Raw genomic sequence first — 25,184 nt, 5'->3', positions numbered from 1 at the left:
CGTGGCAACTCCCTTTTTACGGCCTTATTCACAAAAGACTGCAAAGAAATACATGATTTCTACACAAACATTGTAATATTATTTCAGTTACAACTGACACCCAATATGCAGTAAAAGGTCATTGTCCTTACAGTGGATTGAACACTAGCTGCTTTCACCTCTGATTATAGGAAACCAAAAAATTCTTATGACCACTTGAAAATCACGTTCAAATTCTGCTCACGCGACACTCATGTAAAGTCTATGGAATGAAGTGACCGCAGAGTTCAAATGGGTATAAAAAGCAGGTACTGGAATACTGGAAATGTTAAATTTTTTGCCTCCCTAACTCACTGCGTTTCAAAAGTCAGACCGAATGTCTGCTCATACACAGGAGAGTTGTACAGTACTGCTTCTAGATCTTCCATCATCCACGTACAGGCAGCCACAGCTTAATGCATGGAGCTGCTGAGTTTTGTTTGAGAAGAGTATTTATTTATTAAGTAGATTGTACAATAAATAGATATTAATTATGCACAAGTATTCTGACTTTCTAGCCTTGAGTTCACAGGAAAGCAATAAATATTAGACTTGATTGGCTTCGGTAGCAGTACATAGTGGTGTTCTTTTCCTGGCTGTACTTACCTCCCCTGTGGTCCGCACCCTGGGGATATATACCCCTGCTAGGGTGACTTCCTTAAACACAGAACTGTCGTTTTCAGAAGCTGGGTTTATAAACCACATCAATAGTGTTACATACCTATTATAGAAGAAAAACCCATGAATATACAACAGCAAAGTACTCAAAACACAGCTGCACTTCCGTTTAAGAGCAACAGGCTTTCCTTGCTGCAAGGGGACTTACAATGCTGATTTCAATAAAATACTATCTCAGTCCTGCTCCTAAAGTTCCCGGAGGGGTTACTCTGAACAGAGCAGTTCCTTACATACTCTTACAAACAGGTGGCTCCAGGTCAGCTTTGCATGGAGCGGTATTTCCTGATTCCTCACCTGTAATCCTCTTTAGTACAAAAGGAAATCATTAATTTACTTACCGTTAGGGCATGTGGATAAAGAAAGCCTACAGGAATGTACAAGAATGGACAAGGTGTGATTCAGACCTTCCAAGAGCTGTGGTACTACTTTCTGGCCTGAGGTAAGCGAAGAGGTAAGCTTTGTCATCTTGCTTCTGTCACAAAGTGGGATCTCTATTACTATTGCTAGTGACTTGAGAACAGCTATTTGGCAAGCAACCCATTCTCCATGCCAAAATCTTAACTGTGTTTAGCTTTCAGTGCCTTATCACTACATACTTGCTTGTATTGCTGAGTTGCTCTGTCTTTGCTCCAGAGTTATGACTCTGGAAATCCCCACGGCAGGGGATGGGCAATTCTCAACTCCTCTGGAAGTAATGCTGGGTGCAAACCATGACAAATCCCGCAGGCGTACACTCAAATAAACTTCCAATCGATTTTGGTTTGTCTCTTGCCTCAAGAAAGACATAGCAAAGGCCCGCTGACCTGAAAGTATCTTTTTTTTTTTTTTTTTCCGGAAAGAACATTAACATGAAACGTAATTGTATTAAAAAGTCACATTCTAGGAAATTCTAGCCAATACTGGGATTATCAGTGGAGCTTCATGACAAACGACGGCACTCTGCCATTGCCCACTGGAAAAGCTTCAGGACTGAGATAAATGAAGGGATCTGAGGAGAGTGATAGCTGGCTCAGACAGTGCTAGCTAGAGCATGTTGAACAGAGGAAGCACAGAACAGCTGAACTTGCAATTACCCTGATATAGTCCCATCACATGAAGTACTCCTAATGACCTCAGAGCTGGTCTTCTGTTAAAGCATTCCCAAGGTACCATCAGTAGAAATAATGCCACTGGGAGTTCAAGCTATAGGTCTGATATGGAAAAACAGGGCTACCTGATGTATATTTACGTAGGGCTCCTTTTCTTAGAGCAACTGTTGTTTTATTTAGAAACAAGCTTTTTCGCCCCTGCCTCAACTACGTCTAAGGCAGGGCTGGCTCAAAGAGAATAAAGATTATGACTGACACAAGACTATGGATAAATGGGAGCTGTTAACCATTTTCCCTTCTGTAATACCAGATGACGTTGGTTAGCAACAACTTATCCTCTGAATCTCAGCCAGGGAAAATGAGGAGGCAGCTCATCTCTGTCACTGGTTTGACCTCCCACCACATCCATTGTTGGCACAATGGGAAGAAATGGGGAGAGGGAAATGTAAATGTGCTGCGTGTGTCAGACACACGCTGTAACCCTGAGGTATCAACTGTGAAATAACAGAGCAAAGAAAAAAGAATTTCTTTCTTCGCTTCCAGCTCCTCGACCTGTGCAAGACAGTAAATTGGACAAACGAATCCCCTGTGTAACATGCTTAATGACTGCAGTTGTAAAAGGTGGCACCTTCTTTTTCCATAACCACAACTGGCACGCCCACAGATCCCAGGTAGGCAGCCACGGTATTTGACACTGTACGTGTGTTATTTACACGTTCTTTGCCTCGGATACACATAGCATCATATCTAAGGGGGAATGATAAGGAGGAAATGAAGGCCAATAGAAAAGACAGCCTGACTTGAAGGAATGGAGGAAGGAGAAAAATAAAGCCATACATTTCTCTGTACGTTTCTTGCTTTCCTTTGGAAGGTGCTTCTACAGAATGATGCTTTAAGATGGAAGAGATCTAATTAATGGAAAGGGTTTTTTGCTATTGAGCTTAAAAACAAAGCAAACACTTTTATTCATACATTGCAGACTGATGACATTGGGGGTGGCTGTAAGAAATGCATTAAGGATTAAAGACAACACGCTGGAATATAAGGTCGGACAAACACATTAGCCTATAGCAACAATTTTCCCAACAATTAAACCAGATGAACTTTAAGGATATGCTGTAGCAGTAAAATCCTCAAATAAAACTGCTCTGGTTAAGTAAGGCCCAATGGTAAAATCCCTCCTTGTCTGAGATAGTATTCTGCCCTTTGAATGCTTGGGAGTTAGTGAAGCCCAGTTCACCTCTCCAGCTCCCCTGCTCATTGTGTGTTCCCACCTTGGGCAAATCACTTCTCTCTGAGCATCATTTCCTATTTTGTTTGTACGCTTACTGGGGCAAGAACTGTCTTTTACTCCATTACACAATCCTGATCGTTGTTCTGGCTTCTAGAAACGATGGTAATACAGAAGAACTGGCCCATAGCAAGGGCTCTTGGTGACTCTACATGGTGTGGTGTGCATGTGAAGCAAGATATAACATCTTTTCAAAAATCTGTCTTGCACAAGATGATATTCTTATCCATTATGTCTGATGAAGAAATCAAATTAGAAATCCGTACTGCCCTCACTTTCAGCAGAAATTCAGGAAGGGTGCTAGACTCCTAGGCAATGGGGAAAGAATTATTAAAGATGCCCTTCTGAGGGAAAGAAACAGAAATCATGAGTAACATGCTAAAATTCCACTGCAAGTGTTGTTCACCCCCCCAGTGTCCTCTGCAGTATTTTGAATTCTGCAGTGCATCTCTGATGTAATCAGAGCTCCTGCAAGGAGTCCTGATACTGCTCTGTGATGCAGACAATTCAAAGTTGCGCCTGGATGATAACAAGCACGCAAGGAAGGTGTGTAACTCCTCCCTAGACTCTTCTATCAATTCCAGTGCCTGGAACTTGTCTCTGTTGCTTTTTACCATTTGTAAATTTAGTTTAAAAAAAAAAAAAGTTTCAGATTTCAGTGCAGGATGAATACAGTGAATACAGAATATGAATACAGTGATTTTTTGGAAAGAATTCCATAAGAAACTGCTTTACAGTTTAGTGATCCTTCCCCCTTTATTCTCTCCTTAGCTAAAATAAGCAGTATTTTCAAGCAGTGTTAAATTCAACTACGTTCTGACACATGATTTCTGTACTGTATCAACACTGTCAGGGTACCCTCCTGAAATACTTTAAGCTATACTCATGCAGCTCTTTATGTAGTAAGAATTGATCTCAAACTTAACTCTGCTTGCAGAGTGAACTTCCAACCAAATCAAAGTAAAACTTATAAAGGTCAATGTATAATACGAAACAAAACTATCCCGAATATCATATAATCTGAAAAAATATGCCCACGTCTGCATATTGCTCTCCTTGATCTGGACGGTGTTACTTTTTGGCGTCTTATGACAACCTACAACTGAATTATGGCAAATACGTTACTCAGTGTTTGGTTTTATAAAGCTGAGCCTTATTCTGCCGATAACAATCAGAAGTGAAATAACTTTGCAGATAACTTATATCCCCAGGAGAACGTTCTGAAATACATTAGGACAGATAACTATAGTTATTAGCCTGCTGTGAAATATATTTATGTCAATGAATTTCAGTAAGTCACATTCAAAGCAGTCCCTTAAACATCTTTTTAAAAAGTACAGGATTTGTCATTTATTTATATAGATACATATTTTGCCGCTGAAATGAAGAGATACGTAGTCATGGAAGAGTTATTTTACGCGTGTGTCCCCCCCCCCCCCCCCAGTCTTTTCCAATGAAAAAAATCTGCCAGAAATACATTGCCTATCAAGACCAGTTAACTTTGTTATTTGCCACCGAACAGAAGTCAGTAAATAGATCAATATAAGAGACATCTCTTAATTATTTTTAAATTAAAGCTATAAAGGACCTTCAGATCAGGCAAAGGAGAAGGAATTGGAAACACGAGCCTCCATACTGCACCGTGCAGACGCGGGACCCGGGGAGAGGGAGAGCCGGGCAGGGGACCGGGAGCACGGCGAGCCCAGCGCGACGGAGCCGCCTCGACCGCCGCCAGCCACCTCCGCGGCCGCGCAGCAGAGCGCCGGGACCCGCCGCGCCCGCCCCTTCGCCCGCCGGCCGCCGTTCGGGCAGCCCGGTGCCGGGCAGGGCTGGCGGCGCGGCGGGACGGCCCCTCTCCTCCATCCCTGCTGCGGGAGAAAACAGACCTGTTGCTGCAACCCCTGCCCGGGCTCGCCCGGCCGCCCGCCCCCCCCGCGCCGCGCACACCCCTCGCGGCGAGCGGCGGCAGCCCCGGGCAGGGCCCCCCCGGCGCCCCCCGGCCGGGCTCTGCCCCCCCCACCCCGAGACGGGGCGATGCCCGCGGCTCCCCCGGGCTCCCGCGGCGCCGCGGCCCCGAGCCGCTCCCGGAGGAAAAGTTTCCCCGGAAACTTGCCTGCGAGTCGCCCGCGGCGCCGGGCAGCGAGCGCGGCCGCCGGCAGCCCCGCGGCGGGGGTGGGCGCCGGCGCCGGGCCGTGCTCAGCGCGCTGCGCCGGCGCTGCGCGGTGCGGCGGCGGGGGCGGCCGCCGGTGCGGGCCGGGCGGGCGGCGGGGCCCCGGGGGCCGCTCCGCGCCCGTGCGCGGCCGGCGGCGGGGGTGGGCGGCGGCGGCTGCGGCGGCGTGCGCGGAGCGCTCCGCGCCCCCTCCGCGCTCGCCCGCGGGCCCGGGCCGGCCTCGCCGGAGGAGGAGCTCCCGGCGCTCCCCGCACCGGCGGCCGCTGCTCCCGGCCGGGACCGGCTCCGCGGGGGGCAGCGGGGGCTGCCCGCAGGTGGCATCCCGGGCCGCTCTCACCGCCAGTGAGACTTCCGTGCTTCTCCCGGTCCGCGGCGATTCTACCGATTGATTTATGGGTCAGCGAAGTGGCATTAAAAGTGCCCCTTACAGCGTAAATCGTAACATCCCCCGCCCCGAGCCGTAGCAGTGACTCCAGGAGAGCTGAAACCGGGCTTTATTCCTCTTTATTCCTGTGGCACCCTTGCAGAGTACAGCGGCAATTAACGCGCTGGTATTATGGATTGCCAGAGGTCTGGAGAGCGTTCCGTAGCTCTACTTTTTAATGAAATTTGTTTGACGTCTGGGGGGAAGCTACTCTGTGTGGACACAGGATTCTATGATTCTATGACTTGATCTCCGTCTTAAAGCAGTGAATTAAATCTTGGTGCCAGGGTTAAGGAGAAACCAGCAGCTTGAGCTCTGTCACAGACTCTTAAGTGCAAGACCACCCCCCTCGCGTGTGCTCCTGTCCCGCGGTGGGTACAGGTCATGATACTTTTGACCTCTGATTTTTCTTACCTGCTCAGGCACTGGTCTTAGAGGGAATTTCCTGCAGATGAACTCCCGCACCTCGGTGCGGGGTGGGGACAGTCACCTCTAAGCTCAGTGGGACAGGGGCTGTCTCTTGGTATGAGCATCGTGCACTTCACCCAGAGCAGCGGGGGGGCCTCATTTCAAGTGAGGTCCTTTGTTGCTATGGTAATACAAATGAAAAACCTATACTATGATAATTTTAGCAAAATACCTCTTTTTTTCTAAACTAAATTGGACCGTGGTTCAGAGTTGTGTGGGCATACAGAAATAGTCATGCTTATATCCTTCCACTGTAGCTGTTAAACAGCAGTTGTGTAGAGGGCTGTCAGCGACTGTGGCGGTGGGCAACTTGGGTTTCTTTTTCCCTGATACTGCATATGGTTTTTATTTGACTTTATAAAGGTTTCTTAGCATGGCTCTCAGCCTTTTTCTGCAGAAGGGAGGTAACTGGTTTTACTGACCGCAGTGCCATGTATAAAGAGTTTTGGCTTTTGCCTGTAATAATCTTGTTAATGAAAGCCTGTATTTTAAAAGCCTTTGTTGATAATTGCTGTCAAAGAGGAAGGACACACCAAGTAGGGTCTCCCAGGCAATTATGTGGGAACAGTTTTGGTCGGTATTTTCTGTAATAACTTGGGTGATGGAACAGAGGGCACTTTTATGACATTTGCAGTGATTCCAACCACAGAGTGCAAGGCTGAGATTTAAAATGACCCTGATATACTGCAGACCCAGTCTGAACTCAACACGATAAAATCCTAGAAGAAAAATTGTGTAGTATGCCACATAGAAAGGAGTATCACATGTCAGATGAGGACTATTGGTTAGGTAAAAATACTGCAGAAGAGAATCTTAGGACTACAGTGGATCGTAGACTGTGCAGTGCTGCAAAATAGTCATGCTGCTCTGAGCTCTAGTAACAGGAGGATCATATGTAAGACATCGGAGGGCGTTATTTCTGTTCCATTTAGCGCTAGTCAGACTTGGCTGAAGCACTCTATCCAGTTTCAAGCATTACACTTACTCTTAAAGAAAGATGTAGGCAAACAAGATAGAATAGCAACCAAAACTGTAAGAGGCTTTGGAAATGCAAGCTACAAGGAAAGATGGAATTTGATTATTTGATCTGAAAAAGAAAACATAACGTAAGGACATGGCAACTGTCTTGAGATGTATAAACACATTTATAAAGATGACAGTAAACAGTTGTTCTGTGACCACCAACAGTAGGATAAAAAGCAATTTACTAAAGTGCAATTAGGAAGATTACTTTAGATGTCAGGAAAAAACCAAACCAACCGGACAAAACTATTACTGTGTGAGTGGCTGGAATCTAAGGAGATTGTAAATCTGTTCAGTGAAGATTTAAAGAAAAGGTGAGATAAACAGCTATCAGGACTGGCTGTAGCCCCGTATGATCAATGCAGTTTTTTACTATTTAATGAATCGCACCGGACTATGCTATTTGGATCAGTATCTCATTAACATCTGGAGACCAAGAGCAGCTCACGGAGATAGAGAGCAGAACTATCCACTGCAAGTAAGCAGTTTTCAAATCCAGTTTGGAGCAGTAATGACTGAAAATTGTTACTACTCAATGGTCAGTGTAAATATACATGTCCCGCAACTTGCTTGGTGCTCACTGTAGAAATCACCACCTCATTTGGACACTTGGTTGGCAGATTCGGGTGAGGTCAAGGACTTCATTGACATTGGTATAAGAAATAAAAGTCAGGTGTGAGGTCACTGGCTGCGGCCGATATTAAATCTGTTCTGGCAAAGGGAGGTCTTTACTCTTCAGGCATAGGCATGTCTTGCCTGCATCCTTCATGAGTGCAGAATTCATGTGAAAAACAAAAGTGGTACATGCCCTTGAAGATAACAAGCAGCGCGCTAGCAGTTTTTCTGTAGCGATAAGCTGACTGCCTGGCGAACTGGCTGAGGATTCCGAGAGTAAATCTACTACTTTGTGCTCCTTGAGGAATTAGCAGAGAAAAATTTTAATCCCACTTTCATTACTTTTGCAGTCTGTGGCTGCTTTTCCTTCTGTTCCTTTGATTGTTGACATTGAAATCCTGTTCTGTCGTTTCTCTGCCTTTTGCAGATAATTCCAGCATCATTCTGCAGTCAGGAGCAGTGCTGCCAGCAAAACAAGGTATTTCAACTTCACAGCACCTTTCACCTCTCACTTTCCAAACAAAGCAAGAGACTAAATTCGTTTCTTATAAAACAGAACTTAAATATCTACATGGCTGAAAGGTGAGGATTTTCAAAACCAAGCTACCGACCAAGGATTATTCACAGAACTTATTCATCAGAAAATTTTAACTAATGAAAACATTACAAAAGTGCCATCTGCTTGAGAAAAACTCTGTAAACAGAGATAGAAACAAAATGCTTTGAATAAATTATGGATGGCAAATTGTTCACCTGGTCTTAGAAAACTTAATGCTTTTGTCTTTTAAGGATGCTATATAATGTATACACAAAATGTTAGGCTGAAAGTGGTTAGCACAGACTACTGTTGCATAGAGGTTCAAAAAGGTCTTAAAAAAAAGAACATGTCAAAACCCATACTACCGTCTGCCGTGTGTCAGTGGTTTTCTCACACTGAACAAGGGAGTTCCTTTAAAAAGAAGGAAATCTGTCCCTTTGTGTCTGTTTATACCCAGATCCATTTGTACCTTGATTTCTGCTATTATAGGAAGAAAATGGTACCTGTACTTATGATTTTGGTATTGGGTACAGACTGTCAAGGGGAGTAAGAGAGAGAGCAACCACTTAGTCATTAGCACTGTCCACAGGGAAGGATTTTTGTCAGTCTTCAGCTCCATCAGCCCTTTCAATGTGACAGTCCTACTGGAAAAGAAGGGCTTTAAGTGGCTAAAGATTAAGGTAATGATCATGGTTTGCTCTGAAATTCTCAAGCTGTGGGCACTAGTGGGACCTCTGTGTTCACTCTACGCAGCAGTTCGCCTGGTTTCAGACAACAGCTATTGTGTGATGGGATGCTGGGCATGGTAGTATTCAGTAGCTCTCCTGAAAAGGAGTTGGGGGTCTCAGTAGACCACAAGCTGAACACAAGCCAGCAATGTGCCTTGGTAGCAAAGAAGGCCAACGGCATCCTGGGATGTAGCAACAGGAGCTTAGCCAGCAGATCAAGAGATGTGATTACTTGCCTTTCCTTGGCACTCGTTAGATGACTTATAGAATACCGCATCCAGTTTTGGGCACTCAGGACAGGAAAAACATCCATAAACTAGAGTGTGTTCAACAGAGGGCCACCAAGATGGTCGGTGGACAGAGTACGTGCTCTGCTGAGAGACTGAGGGAATTGGGCTTGTCTAGCCTGGAGAAGAGCAGGCTTCGGGGAGACCTAATAGCTTCCAAAATCAGCAAGAAGGTTATCAGGAAGATAGAACCAGGCTTTTCTTAGTGGTGCATGGCAGGAGGACAGGAGATAACAGACATAAATTGAAACAAGAGAGTAAGGAAAAACTTCTTTCCCATGAGGACAGTCAAGCAGTGGAGCAGCCCAGAGTGCTTGTGCTGTCTCCATCCCTGGGGGTTTTCAAAATCCAATTGGATTAAGCCCTGAGCAACCAAGTCTGCTCTCATAGCTAACCCTGCCTCGTGCAGGAGGCCAGACTAGATACCTCCTGAAGTCTCTTCCAGCCTGAACGATTGTGTTTCGATGGTAATTACTGTTTGAAATGCTACTGCCATTGTCACCTTCCCCTGAGGAGTTCAAGGTGACGGCTGTGAGGGGAGATCTGTCCCCTCAAGGCGAGCAGATTGCATGCATGCTAGCTGCAGGTGGACCCTATTCTCTTGTCACTGCACGGTGACACATTTCTTTGCTGATTTATGGCCTATGTGGGCATTTTTGCTGCTTGCTCTTTGCGTGTCTTTTCTCATGAATAGCTCCATTACTCTTAATGCAGCGCTTCTGTAGCACACTTTCCCATGGATAAAGCTTCAAAACATGTCCCTGAATTTTATTACATATAACCTAGTTAAAATAGCAATTTGTCTTTTGCTGGAATTCACAGAGGTGCTTAGATCCAAAAGTGTTACATTACAGGGCTGCAATAACAGGGGACTAGACTCAGCAATCCACAGTCCCGTATTTTCATGCTCCTCACATCTTTCACTCCCTCCTTGCACTGGAATAAGCCTTCAGCATGCCGACAGAACGTGATCCACACGCTTTCTGCATGCCCTGGTTTGGGACATGTCCCTCCCAGCCACACAGATGCGCACTTGCATTGCAGCATCGCTCATGTCTACTGCAGTTCCCCAGTGAAGTGAAGGGCTCTGCCAGCCGGAAGAAATTGGCTAAAGGCCTCAGAATCGCTGTTCCGAGCATGTCTCAAAGTTCTCAGTGCAGCTCCCCTCGAGCACACGTAGCAGGTAAGCCCCGGTCTCCACTGCAGCGATGTTAGTTTTGGTGCCTTTTTCCAAGGAATGCTAAAGATTTCCTCACCTGCCTTGCTCGAGGTAAATGTGACAATTTAATCACCTTACGCTCCCTTTATTGCCAATTGAGATGCATTTGACTAAATGTGGTTACCCACTTTAAGGTACATAAATAAACTGTGTCTGTCTCGATGGGTCACTCCGGGTTCAATTCACTCTGGAAGGAATCGTCGGTAATTCTGGCATTGATGCCCACAGCAGTGGTCAGAGGGGTCCCACCTGGAATCACCTGCACCAGATCACAGAGGTCTGTAGCAGAGGGAGGATTAAATTTAGACATCTTACTCTCATCTTTAATCATTAAACAAATCCTCAGACATTTGTGTTTGGAGAAAAGCTTCCCTTTAGCTTTATTCCTTGTATAGTTTTCTGTGAGTTTTGTGTTTGTGCATGGGCAGAACCAGGCTTTTCTACTGTTCTGCTTCTGTTTGTTCTTGGTGAAAACGATTCGGGAGAACTCCTGCACGAGCTTCTGCACGTCTGTATCGTGTTAGTCGTGGCATTGAAGGAGTGAAGAGTAACACATACCTCCTCCATCTGCAGCTCTGTAGATGTTGTTTATGTTTGTAAGGTGGCCGATGTGACTAAAATTAATTTACAAACACTTGAAATTTTACTCTGGTGCCTTGTGCTGTCAGCCTCCCCCATAACCCCACTGCAGATACGCTGATAAATATTCTGAATAATCCCTTGGCTGGCTAGTGTGTACTGATACCTATGGTCTACTGTGCTGAAAAATGGAAAGTTTCTGAGTAGTATACATTGGTGGACAGAAAAACAGAATCAGCATGAAGTCATACTCCACAAAGAAATTAGGAAATGAATAGGATCTAAAACTGGAATACAAAGAAGCCAGGAGTGCAGCTGTGCAGAAAACTCCTTTTAATTTCAACAAGTAGAGAGGTATGGATGTACTTGAGTAGCTTCACAGGGGTTTAGTTTGGCCTGAGCAGCGTGTGTTCCTAAACTTAATGATATGTCTCAAGTGCTTGGCATTGCAGCCCTCTACTCCAATTCAGGTTGCATCCAACCTTGGAAAATCCTGTAAATGCATGAGTGAGGAGAGGAATATCTGTATGCATATATTTTGCATAACTTCTGTCTAATCTGTGTGGTTAATACACCAGCAAATGGTAAACAGGAGAATTTCTGCATGCAGGTGACTCCTGTCACTCTGAATTCCTTTTCAGCTTAGGCATGCAACTGTAAGTGTGTGGCACATAATCAGAGAACCAGATTTAAAAATATTTATATTCCAGAAAGCTTGGTAAAATGCAGTACTTCAGCTGGGTTTAAATAATTCATTTATATCATGTACCAACAAGACCAGCAAAAGTGTTTACAGAAGAGGAAAGCTCTTTGGCTGAAATGAGTTTCAGGGAACTGCTGTATTGAAACTATCAGGGACAGTGTATTATTTATCATGGCTCTGGCAGACTTCCAAAAACATATCACTTTTTTTTTCCAATTACTGAACTGAAGGAGCCTTGCAAGAATCTGAGAACTGCCTTCCCAAGCATGTGCTTAAGCATCAGTGTTGTTCAGCTTTATGAGTAAGAACAGATAATGCTCCTAAATACTTCATTACCCCACTTGCCTCAGATTAGTCAAAGAAAATCATCATTCCTCTCCTATGTTCAGGCACTGAAAAAAATGTGGGTGTACTCATATAGTTTGCATGTGGGTCTAGGAATGTGTCTTTGAGCCTAACTGATGCAAATACGAATTCGAGTAGGCAACTCCCAGTCAGGGTTGTTGGGGCCTTGTGGACGTTGCTGGTGTGGACACCAGGTTGGGAAGCTTGGGTCCCAGCCGCCCACATCTGTGCTTTGCTTGGTCTTGGGGGGAGTGCAGAGCTCACCGCAGGGGCTCTCTCGTTCCCCGTTGCTGGAACAGGCTCACGCCACCCAGCTCCCCTGGACTCCCACAGCAGCACACAACCACAGCTTTCCATCACAGCACCCATCTTCATCCCGCCCATCTAATTGCAGTTCACTCCTTATGGGCAAGGCACAGCGGGAACAAACTCGTGTACCACCTCTGTGACAAACGGAGCAATCTGCAGGCAGCAAAGAGCACAGCGGTGCATGCTCCCTGCCTCCACCTCGCCCTCACCCATGGATATTTTGGGGCTGAGAGTAGGCTCTGACGAGGGCACAAGAATGGCCAGGACAGAAGATGGTACCTTCTCCAAAAAAATAGTGTCTCTTCATCCTGTCAGTTTTCCTCTCCATTGGATAAACTCATAGCTAAACATCCATATTCCTAACCTTTATTTCTCTAGGGCTAGTTTCTTGGGTTTACTTCATGGTGAAATTCCAGGGTGTCAGACTCCAAGCCCTCTGCAAGGAAACTGGAGAAATCTGGGGTCAGCCATTCCCTTCTGTTAGTCTGTTTCCATTTGAATGTGAGTCTTTCAAATTAACGACTTCTTACTGTCAGCCCTTTTAAATTTCTGTCTGTCATGGACAGGAAAAAGAAATAGAGAGGCCAAATGGCCTTTCTTTCAAAACAGAAGCTGTGGTACGAAACACCTCAAGAGGGAGAGAGTCCTTAATGCCAAACTAAATTTACCAATTGTTCTCCGGTGATAGAGTCCTCAAACTGTCAAAATGTCACCAGAGGGGACCAGGCACGCAATTTTCAGGCATTCACTTCTGTTCAAAGATATAGCTAAGAAGAGGAGATGAGCTTCCATTAGATTTCTTTTTCTAGCTCAGTCAATTTTTCATACTCGTGATACATTCAGTGAAAGTGAAATAATTATCTTAGTCGTAATACTTTTGATTAATACAATAACGTATTTTGTGTTGCAGTTTTTTAAATGATTTTGACAATATGGAAGAAAAAATTTATTTGGCACAAACCATCATGCATGACTACTGTAATTGCTGTTACAAAAAGGTGTGGGTACACAGTACAATTGAAACGATTTACATTTCAATATTTCTGCAAATGAACACAATACTTAATAAAGGCCTAATCCTTACATTTCTCATCCAGAGGAACCCCACGCTTTCAGGTTTGACCAAGCAAAGAGTAAATTAGAACCTGGGGAGTTTGTATTGTTTAAGCGAGCAGGTAGCTGGTACGAATGGGTATAGCTTTTGTGCCCACCCAGGTGACCTTGTTCTGCGCAGCGCAGCGAGAGGCAAGCACTTAATTTGCTCGCCCAGCAGCATGACTGCACGTGCAATTGCACAAGTGGGCAGTGGATAGGACACTAGTAGATATGCAAGAGATCTGAGTTCCTGTCTTAACTCTGCAACACCTGTGAAATTACTGTACAGCCTGAGCTTATTTTCCCTCAGTAGTTTTGACTCTTGTGTCTGCGAAAGCAGATCATTTTCAATAGCAAAAAAATGCACATGTTCGCCGCTGGAAATCTTCCCTTTAGAAAGGGAGCCATCTGGAGAATAAACTGCAAAATAAGCCCTGAATGAGCTCAGTGGGACTTGTAGATCATTCTGCATGTAGCAGAATAGTAGTAGTTACTATAATTATAGTCCCAAATAATAGTGAAAGTAGCTGACTGGCCATTTGTGTAGGAATTTACCACTTCTGTGTGCACAAGGGGTAACTTTGCGCTCAGATGAAACATGCTACTATGCAAACATTCAGTGTGCTTATTTGTTGCATGCAGTTGTGAAAAAAAGATTCTTGCCATTGGCGTTGTTGGTCGGGAACAGCATCTTGCTGTTTCTTTGTATCTGTACTCCGCTTGTTAAATACGGCGGTGGGTGAATGAATGTTTGATTACATGTTTGAAGTTGTGCTGTGCACTCTTGATGAAAAGACTTTATCAGTGGTTGAAGACCTATAGAAAAAAAAAAAAAGACAAATATTTGACAGTGGTAAGCAATCAATCAGGGCAGGGAACTTCAGTTTGAATCTATGGACGTGGCTTTTGACCATCCGCCACTGTTCTGCTTCCCGTGGCTCAGTGCAATTCCACATCTCTAATGAAAATTTAAAGCAGTCCCTTAAACTCAGAGCCAGACTGTGATATTTTTGTTCTCTGTGAACGAAGTCATTTTTTCCGAGGAGCCTCACGGAGTGAATTTGCATCTCTTGGAAAAAATGCCCTCCAGAGGGGGTGGGAATAGGGTGAGCTCTGCCTGCTTGCTGCACAGCTGCCACAAAACCTGCCTGACAGACACGTGCCTTAGTCAATGCCAGGGAACCCTCAAATGACCCGGCACCCATTGGCACCGCTGCAGATACTTTGAGAGGAGAGTTGCTTTCAGATATCCTCTATTCTTTAATCATGGAAAAGGTGCAGCACTGTGAAATTCCCACATATGTGACTCTGTAATGTGTTTAAGCCCAGAATACCATCCCTTGGTGAGAACTCGGTCATTGAGGACTTGGACTGCCTGGCTGGTGCAGGGAACTTTATAACTGATACAAATTTCACTGATATTTCACTGAGGTGCTGGAGTGTGTCCAGAAAAGGGCAACAAGGCTGGTGAAGGGTCTGGAGCACAGGCCTTATGAGGAGCGGCTGAGGGAGCTGGGGTTGTTTAGTGTGGAGAAGAGGAGGCTGAGGGGAGACCTTATCGCTCTCTACAACTACCTGAAAGGAGGGTGTAGTGAGGTGGGTGTTGGGCTCTTCTCCCATGTAGTTAGTGATAGGACGAGAGGAAATGGGCTCAAGCTGCGCCAGGGGAGGTTTAGGTTGGAAATTAGGAAAAATTTCTTCACGGAAAGGGTGGTCAAGCATTGGAACAGGCTGCCCAGAGAGGTGGTGGAGTCACCATCCCTGGAAGCGTTCAAAAAACGGGTAGATGTGGCACTTGGGGACATGGTTTAGTCTAGTCTACCCTTGATTGGCTTAGAGTAGACTTGGTAGTGTAGGTTAATGGTTGGACTGGACGATCTTAAAGGTCTTTTCCAACCTAAACAATTCTATGATTCTATTCTATGATTCTATGCAGACTTTACAATGTTTTTTATAAACACTGTCAGTTGGCATGATGGCTTTTGGGTCCTACTGATGTGGATGAGGAAAATCACACACCGGACATCTGACCCTTCTACTTACACTCAAATTATTATTTTTAATTTCCATTGTTGCTGAAGTTAAAGACAGAGGTTCGATGTTGCAATAAAAGCCCAGCTTGCACAGGATTTTATTTTCATGAGGGGACTGGGACTCTGCTGTCCCTAGGGTCTTCCGTTGCTTGCACGGGTGCTGTCTGAGGAATGAGGAGCTGCAGGTGGAGCACTGTGCTTGTAGCTTACACAGACCTGCTGTGACAAATCTTTGGAAACCTGTTAGTGAAAATACCCCATGGTAATGTGTAGTCATTAATCACCACAATGTATATGTTTATCCCATCAGAAGAATATCTGTTTAAAGAAGAGTAATGGGCATTCATCTAAAATATTTTTAAAAGTATTCGATGTTGTAGCTAGACCCCCAACTGCATGTAGGAAGTCACCCCTCTGTAGTCCCTTTTTATGGGACTGATTACATTTTACTAATAAAGGAACTAGTTCAATTTTACCTGTAAGTAAAATAAAGACTTTTGATCCTGCTTCAAAACTTCCCTGTGGGTTATTGTGGGTTTCTTTTTGTTTGTTTGTTTGTTTTTAAACTATATATAGCACCATAATACTGTTCTCCTTCTAAATTAATAAATGTCTCCCATATACTTTCAAGGCTGTATGGTGAACTTTAACATCCTTTTTGCTAAATTCAGATTATTACTTTAATCTCTTTATGATTCAATAGCTGCTTAAATTATTAACAGTTAAAAAAAGAAAAACGCAGTAGAGTCCAGGCAAGCTATCTCAAGGAGAGGTTTGGCTTTCCTAGCATGTGAAAAAAACAATGGTGGCGGGTAGATAAATTCAAAGTTAAAGCAATGTTTAATTCTTATAATTCAAAAATGGAACCTCATATACAAGAAGCAAGACATGCATAATGTAGTTATTATACCTAATTATTGTTCAGCTGTATGTCTTGCTTACAGCAAAATTGCCACAAAATGTAGACCAGCTTTCTAGTTAATAAGATTCTTTTCCTTCTTATTAAGTTTATGAAATGTTGCTCTAAAAATAATTCTTGTAGAAATCATAAGAATAAAACCAGGTTCTTCACTGGTGGTTTACTATGCATTAGTCATTCACATTTACTGAACTTCTGAAACTCATGGATTTATCTAAAAATAAATATTATTTCTTGACATTTCCTGTTTGGTTATAATTGTACACAGCTCAAGCTTCCTGCTAGGAACCCCTTCTAGGCAGCAGACTTCAGTTGCATACTTTTGGAGTTTGGTCAGGGCAAATTTTTGCTTGTTTTCCCCATTGAAATTCATGTCAAAATTCCCTTAGTTTCACTGAAAACTGGTGTGGGGTCACAGATATATCTTGAGCCAGATTTCAAACAGACTCTGAGGTTTTTTGTATCTCTTGCTCTTTAAGTATTGTAGCATTCATAGCTTTTGGTGACGTCTTTTGGCACAGTGTGGACAGAATGGAAGTTCACAGATTATCATAGTTCTTTCTTATTTGGCATGTATTTTGGCTTACATGTTAAGCATCTTGTGGTTTAATTAACACTCTTAATTCTGTTTGTCCTCATACAGTGAGGCTCGGATCCACTGCTGTGGCTCCTAGAGGCTGCCACACTACAAATAAAGGAGAGTAATTTTCCAGCATGGGCCAAATAAATCTGTCCTTTATGCCATTTCTGTGTTTAATCTGGCAAGGAAGGGGATTTGGGGGGTGTGTTTGCACTGAACAACTGAGTTCTCTGTTGGTTGTCGGGGCTGTTGGGAATTGAAGAACAATGTTAGCATTTGTTATTTCTCTCATAAAATAGTGAAAACAGCACTGTCTTGACAAATCTGTTGAAATAACTCACAAATGGATAGTTCTTCTGTAGGAACAAATACAGTTTAAGGTCATGCTACTCCCCTGTACCTGCAGGCATTCTAGGACTACAGAAGGTGAAGATTTATTTTATTTTTTACAAACATAAGAAAAATCTCCACACTTTTCAGTATCTGTATGATCTCGGCAATGCTGTCATAATTTTAACGTCTGATTACGTTGCTAATCAAATCCTAGTTTAGCAGTTAGTACATTGATAAAAAGATATTAATGAGTTCTTGGCAGCTACTCTTTTTCTGTCAGACAGCTAGATAAAACTACAATGCACCAATTTAATTGGAAAATGGGCACTCAAGCATCAACACAGTGTGTGGTGGAGAGATACCATCTACTCTATTTCGGTAAGTGACTTAACCGTCCTCTCATGAAAAGTGTTTAATGTCCAGGAGATGTAAAACAGAATGTAATTGCAGTGTGGGATTTTCAAAAGTGCTTTGCTAGGGCTATTTTAGAGTCACTTAGGTAGTTTTGCAATCTGTAGTGTCAAGGGTATAAAATTACTTTAATAATTAATTCAGTCAGTTATTTTTATGGATATACTTATGGATGTTTTGTACTGAATTCTGTTTGCATTTATTTTGGTTCCTGGCTTTACAGTCAAAGGTACCTTAGAAATTCAGACTAGTCATGTTAGCGTTGTCCAATCTCTCTTTACACCAGTACAGACATAACTAGGGAGGAAGAAGAATAAATTAGATCAGTATAAACATTTCCTCAGCAGTTTAATTATGTTCCCACTAAAGGCTGTATGGGTATTTCTGTAAGGATTTCACAGGCTAACATAGTACAACTATGCAAGACAAGCAGCATGTGAAGAGTCAGTTCTGGAGCTGCCTTCTTTTGAAATACAGTGGAGGTGAGACCTTGAGGCTGATTATCTCCAGCAAAGGGAAGTTTAGGTTTGTTTTCTCTCATCTCTGGCATCTTGTTAGACTCATCTGCCAAAACAAACACAAGAAGAGTGTTACAGGATGTCCATGGCTTTCTGAACACCAAAAGCTGATGGACTGCTTGGGTCCAATTCTCTTCAATAAATCCCATTCACCATGTTTATATGAAGACAAGGACTTTAAAGGTAGCATTAAGATGATGATATTTGTGCTATTACCCTTTATGGAGTAGAGCTGTACTGAGAGGCCAAAAGGAGCAGGTCATATTTGCAGCTGTGGAGCTTGGTACTCTTCAGAGCAGCTCAGTGGAGACTGCATCTGGCTAGCCAGGGATTTGTCTAATTAATAAATCATCCGTTTTCAAGCGGTGTCTGGAGTGGGATGCCATGACATCCTGAGACTTTCCTTTTGTTCAACAAATAGAAATCCCCATCTCCTCCTGCAAAATGTGCTGCTGCTCTGGGGGCAGAATAGGGTTTTGGCTGCTCCGTTGCCAGCTCAGTGAAGCCTTCACTGACAGCTTGTTGAGTGGTTTGGTGGATAGCGCCGTCTCTCCTGGGAGCTCTGTGGAACATGATTGTTCTGCTTCCAGGGATCAGCTAAGCTTATCTGGATTGAGATGCTGATAAACTGCCCAGAAGTTTGATTTGTAGATCAAATTTCAATGTTGTAATTGTACAGTTGACAAATGCTTGTTGTTATGGGCTTGTGGTCTATTAGAAAGAGTCTGAGTATATACTGATTTTATTTTTAATTACAGAAATTGTGGTTGGTCTTTTCCTCTGTAGCTGGAAGTAATACTACTTAGTCAGTGACCTGGAGACACATCCAATTATCTGTTCTCTGAAAGTCATCACATAGAGACTTGTTAAAAACTTCCTTAAAAAACTTCCCTATCTGATGCTGTATTGTGGGCAGGAATGATTATTTGCTGCAGTCAGAGTAAGAGTTCATTCTGAGTATATGAGTAGCTTTTCTAATTCCTGGAAAATGATTGTGTCTCCTGCTGTGAGCAGGACTTACTCCTTAAAAGCTGATGTGATGGGTTTATCTCTATGTAGAGTTGCAGCCCTAATGCACTATGAGGGGCTAAGATTTGCCCAGTCCTCTCTGTAAAAGGAGAATTTTTTCCTTGTTCATCCTGTAGCCCATACACACCTGCTCTGTTGCCCCTGGGCTTTGAGATGCATCCTCCAGTGCTGCAAGGTTTTAGCATCACTTCTACCATGGATGCTAATCCTTACTACTTTGGGCAGGAAAACCTTTCCAATTTTTTTTTTTTTTTTCTCCCATGATGTCTGGATAGTTCCAGATCCTGATGATATTCTAGAGGAAGATCTGTTGTATTCCCTGTGAGTGCTCATATGGTAGATTTCTTACTGCTCTCCTATAGCCTAACTTACTAGTGTGATGCCATATGCATAGTTTATGGCATTCTTAAGCCTTTCTTAATACCATCTAAAAATCCCCTCCAGTAAATAACGCTTATTTTGTGAAAGACTCATCACATCAGTCCTAGAATTACCTGCACCCCTCTTGAATATAGAATTCTCTTCTGTTTAAATTATTTACGTAATAAAACAAAGAAATCAAGACTGAGTCTTGAGCCAGAACACATCTTAAGTTTCCAGCACAAGTCATTTATTTGTATCTATCATTTTGAGTCCTTTTTCACTGTACTGTATGCATAAAGTTTGGCAGGTATAAATTAGACCTTTAGAATGAATTCAGTTGCTCCCTGCCATGACTCAGAACAGTCTGTCCAAAGTTTTTCATCATACTGAAATTATAATCAATTATGACAAAGGTGGCAGGATGCCAAAGGGATAACATACTGAGCAAGAAGGAGACATGAAACACCACATAGTGTTTGGAGCAGTGCTTAGCAAATTGATGGCTAAGCATCTTGTGGCATCTCTCCTATCCTGCCATCCAAGGAGAGGAGCGAGCGATGCACAATTTCCATGATCTTTAGCAGTACACAATTCCATATACTGAGTTCTTTCCATGGGCAGAGGTGTTTTTCCTGAGACAAGATTCCTTGGGTCTTGGATCCTCTCTTGAACTTCTGTGTCTGTGGGTTTGATATGGAATGAACAGAAGCATCATGCCAATCCCAGTCATTGGCCATAACCACAATAGCCGCTCCAGACAGGTGTGATTTATAGGGGCAGGAAGAGCGACAGCTGGGCCCAAATTCTGTGAAATGTTATCTTCCAGCTTAGGTCTAAGAGAAGTAAATTGCAAAGCACACTCGGAGGAATGAATGTTGGGACCACATTCTCCCCAAGTTCAGAACATCTGGGGTTAGAGTCTGGTCTTACTGGCCCATAAATTTTGTTTTTCTTATGCCTATAACACTTTCTGATTAAGCAGAATAATGATAACAGAATTGCTGCATTTTAATTTTACTTAATCCAATACTTTCTTGACTAAACCTTTTGTAAGTTGAAGGCTTCACTCCAGGATGAATTTGGCCCACATATGACAGTTAGTGTCTAGGATGATAGTTGCTATCTAAAGAGAAAAATGTAAATTTACCTACAGAAGGAAAGGAAAGAAGGGAAATATTTATCCACAGCGATGCTGCTATAGAGACCAGGGACATTTCCAATAGCAATAATAAAAAGATACGTGTGCTAAATTATCTCTGCTTGGTTCTATCATTGTTAGTCTTGTTACCATCACTACCTGCTGCAATGGTTCAGAACAACAGCTCCACCAGAACAACAGCTCCACCAGAATTCTTTTAGACATTTACACTTACAAAAAACTCTAGATTTGATGATTTGATGATTTGATGATTTGGTTTCATTTTACTTTGACAATGATGTTTCAGCCTGTAGAAAATAGCTTTTCAGTCTCTTTTCCAGACTCCAAATTAAAAGAATAATTCATCATAGGAAAGTATAAAAATGGGCTTAAGGAGAATGAAAGTAACTTTTATTTTTCTCTGCATAGAAATATATCTCAGAAGTTGAAAGTAAAACATGCAAATGAAGAAGACTGATTTAGGTACTACTGTGGATTACACACATTCTGTGCAATCTTTGTTTATTTAGTGGTGCATGAGGTAAACTGAAATAAAACAAATATGGTTCAGATTTTTAAGTAGGTTTCCAGCAATCTTTCTATGAATTCTGATTTATCCTATTTATAGCCTGTTAACACTACTAGGTCGAAGGCAAGAAACCTACAACATCTTGTATTGGATCTCTGTATTTATGCAAAAGTTTGTATAAAACAAATCTGAGATACCCACCATTGTGAATGGAGCAATTGCACACACACCCCATCTCTGAAAACATCTCATTCAGTCGATAGGCATCTTGCATCAGATCAGTGAACAAATTTGGTGTGTCTCAGAAACATTGATATCTGTCTCCAAGGTGCAATGGATTTGCTGTTTATGCGGTGGCTGTTCATCTGGGATCTCCCTGACATCCAGCAGCCTCTGTGCAGGAGATGGCCGCCAGAAGCAGCAAGAGGATTGGGAGTGCTTTTTATGTTGGTTGGGATCCATTCCTCCTCCTTTCTGCCGTGATGAGGTACTGTGAGCCAGGATTGAAGGCCACCATAAAACCTTTTCCTCCCTGAAAATATGATTGCAAAAATGCACACACATCAGCATTGCTAAATCTTATGCTTCAATACCTGTGCATGCACCCATTTACATGCACTTAGATGCAAATAGTTCCCATTGAACTAATGAGGTGACGCAGGTGTTTAACTAAAACACATGCTTGAATATGTGGAAGATCAAAGCCCTTAAAGCCTACGCACATGGTGCAATTGTAGAAGTACTTAGAGCAGGTATGTACAAATTGCCTTTTAGATGAAGGAGCTGTCACAGGTATATGGATTTTGCTCAGTCACCTGCACAAAGAGTAAAAGTGCTGGCAAATATATGAATGTTTGTGTCTTATTCTGAACATGCATTGATTAAAAAAAAAGGCTCTTTATGGTCTGTTTCCCATACCAGTTCAGGCTCATGTTCTGGAGCATCTAATATGTAGATTTAATTATGGGGGGCTTGATGAAGATTTGGCTAGTAGGACAATAAACACTGCCATTTGCTATGCTTGTATGACATGACTAAAATCAGTTAGCCTCTTACTTAGTCATCACACATTGGTGTTGCTCAGTAAAACACTTCATTTAATAACTCCTATCTGACCATGTTGTTAAATAATACAGCCAGAAATAGTTTTATATGCTGTATTCACATTTCACCTGAGATGAAAATAGAGACCGTGTATTTCTGGTGCCCCTTGTCTAGGTACGACTTCAAAGTGTACAGATAAATGCCAGGGAAAGCCCACAGTTTCAAATATTTGTGCTGAACAGGTATCATATGTCAGAAGCAAATCTTTCCTCCTCTTTCCTTCTTTTTGCTTGAGATCACTCATATAAAAATGAAAGACCTCGGGTAACTGTGGCACTAAAATTCTTTATGTGTGGGAAATGGATGTGTCTAGAATTATTACTGTATTAATCCGCTCACTGCTCTTGGTAGTCACTAAGGCTATATGTAATTGGGGAGCTATTAGCTTGAGAAATGATCTGGAAAGGATTAATAATGAATATAAAACTGGAATAATGAAAGGCATCAAGTGTTCCCCAGGTAAGAGAATATGCTTAACATTTTATTTCTATACCATGTGATCCTGGAGGCAGCGGGGTATTTCCACATCAGGAATCAGATGTGAGTGTTACCCACTGGAGTGGTTTGCATGTCTGAGTACTGATAAAAATAATTTTAAACATTTGTATGGGCACTTGTGAATTATTAATTGGGCTACAACTATAATTTTGGCTGAATTATTGATTTACACTGAGTTCAAAAGCTATGTTTTGTGATTGCATCTTTTCACTTGTTAATCTGAGGGACAGTTTGAAAATTGAGCCTAGTCTATCTGGTTATCCATGTGCATCTGCAAACACTGTAAAACCCATTAACTCCCTTTCACCAGCCAGCACCTCACAACCCCTCCAGCATGCAAAACACCATCTTGCTTGGCTGCAGGAGCACAGGGGAGGGTAGAAGAGGCAGGGAAGGATGCTGTGTGGCTGAAAGGAGAGTGGAGCAGGCTATCACGCTCCACATGAGCAATACCTCAAAGCAGCGGATCCAGCAGGATCCAACAGCCTATTTTTAAACTCTGCGGCGTTGTCGTGGTTTAGCCCCAGCCAGCAACTAAGCACCACGCAGCCGCTCGCTCACTCCCCCTACCCCGATGGGATGGGGGAGAGAATTGGAGGAGTAAGAGTGAGAAACACTCCTGGGCTGAGATAAGAACAGTTTAATAATTGAAATAAAGTAAAATAGTAATGCTAATAGTAACAGTATAATAATGATAATAATAATAATGATACACGAAGCAAGTGATGCACAATGCAATTGCTCACCACCCGCCGACCGATACCCAGACAGTTTCCCAAGCTGCGATCGCTGCTCCCCGGCCAACCCCACCAGTTTATATACTGAGCATGACGTCATATGGTATGGAATAGCCCTTTGGTCAGTTTGGATCAACTATTCTGGCTGTGCCCCCTCCCAGTTTCTTGTGCGCCTGGCAGAGCATGGGAAGCTGAAAAAGTCCTTGACTAGCATAAGCAGTACTCAGCAACAACTAAAAACATCAGTGTGTTATCGACATTCTTCTCCTACTAAATCCAAAACACAGCACTATGCCTGCTGCTAGGAAGAAAATTAACTCTATCCCAGCCGAAACCAGGACAGGTGTCCAGCCTGCTACGCTTTGGCCCTCTTTTGAATACTGGCATTTCTCTCATTTCAGTGCTCCCAAATGCTGCTCAGAGATTTGGCTGAGAATGTTTGCTGCACACTGAATCACCAATAATCACACTCACTAACTGAATACCTTTTGGAGCTTCCTCCACCCTCTGCAGCTCTTACTGAGCCTTTCTCTTCATCACTGGTGAAGTCTGGTGATTTTCATCAAATCATCATGCTCTTTTTTGCATGTCACGTTTGTTTTTCCAACTTTTCCTGAAATGTGCGTGTGCTATTGCACTTGCTTCGATAACAATGGTCAAGTCAACATTAAATTAAGTGGAATTATGTGCCATGTTTTTGGCCTGCATCAAAATTAAGAACAGTTTATCAACCATTTTGAAAGCGAGATTTGAAGAATAGAACACTAGTAGCTCAAGTCAGCTTTCCCCTTACCTTTTGGGTAATTACTTGAATATAATTTTGTATATAATGTAATTGGTAGATCATAGAATCATAGAATGCTTTGGGTTGGAAGGGATTTTGAGAGATCATTGAGCCCAACCCCACTGCAGTGAGCAGGGATTGAACCTGTGACCTTGGCGTTATTAGCACCACGCTCTAACCAACTGAGCTAACCCCGCTACCTTAGAAAATTCCAGTATACGCCTGTCTGCATCTTTCAGGGTCTAAATACCTTAAAAATGCCAACTGTATGCAATGAAGTCACTTTTGAAATGGAATTTATACTTCTGCATTAATTAGGCACGTTCAGAAACTTCACCTCTTGGGTGACTGGCAGATTCGCATTGATAGTATTAGTGGCTCTGGGCTAATGAAAATGCACAGGAGGTTCTTCAGTTCTGAGGTCTTTTGCTCCATCAATGCATGAGGTCATGCTGATGTTGGAAAACCTGGATAGAAAAATAAACCCTGAGCTGGGAACATACGACAGTGTTTGATCCATACTGAGGGAACTGGGGTTGTTTAGCCTGGAGAAGAGGAGGCTGAGGGGAGACCTGATCGCTCTCTACAACTCCCTGAAAGGAGCGTGTAGTGAGGCGGGTGTTGGGCTCT

The 25,184-nt window shown here is 43.0% G+C and overlaps 1 non-coding gene across 1 annotated transcript; it reads right to left on the bottom strand.

Moving 5' to 3' along the window:
* Positions 1-24,677: 24,677 nt before the first annotated feature.
* TRNAI-AAU (transfer RNA isoleucine (anticodon AAU)) lies at positions 24,678-24,751 on the bottom strand. The gene has a single exon. It is a non-coding gene; the product is annotated as a tRNA-Ile (tRNA).
* Positions 24,752-25,184: the final 433 nt, after the last annotated feature.

This window comes from Pelecanus crispus, chromosome 14 (assembly GCF_030463565.1).
Source record: "Pelecanus crispus isolate bPelCri1 chromosome 14, bPelCri1.pri, whole genome shotgun sequence".
Classification (NCBI taxonomy): domain Eukaryota; kingdom Metazoa; phylum Chordata; class Aves; order Pelecaniformes; family Pelecanidae; genus Pelecanus; species Pelecanus crispus.
This window is presented reverse-complemented; position numbering and strand designations above follow the sequence as displayed.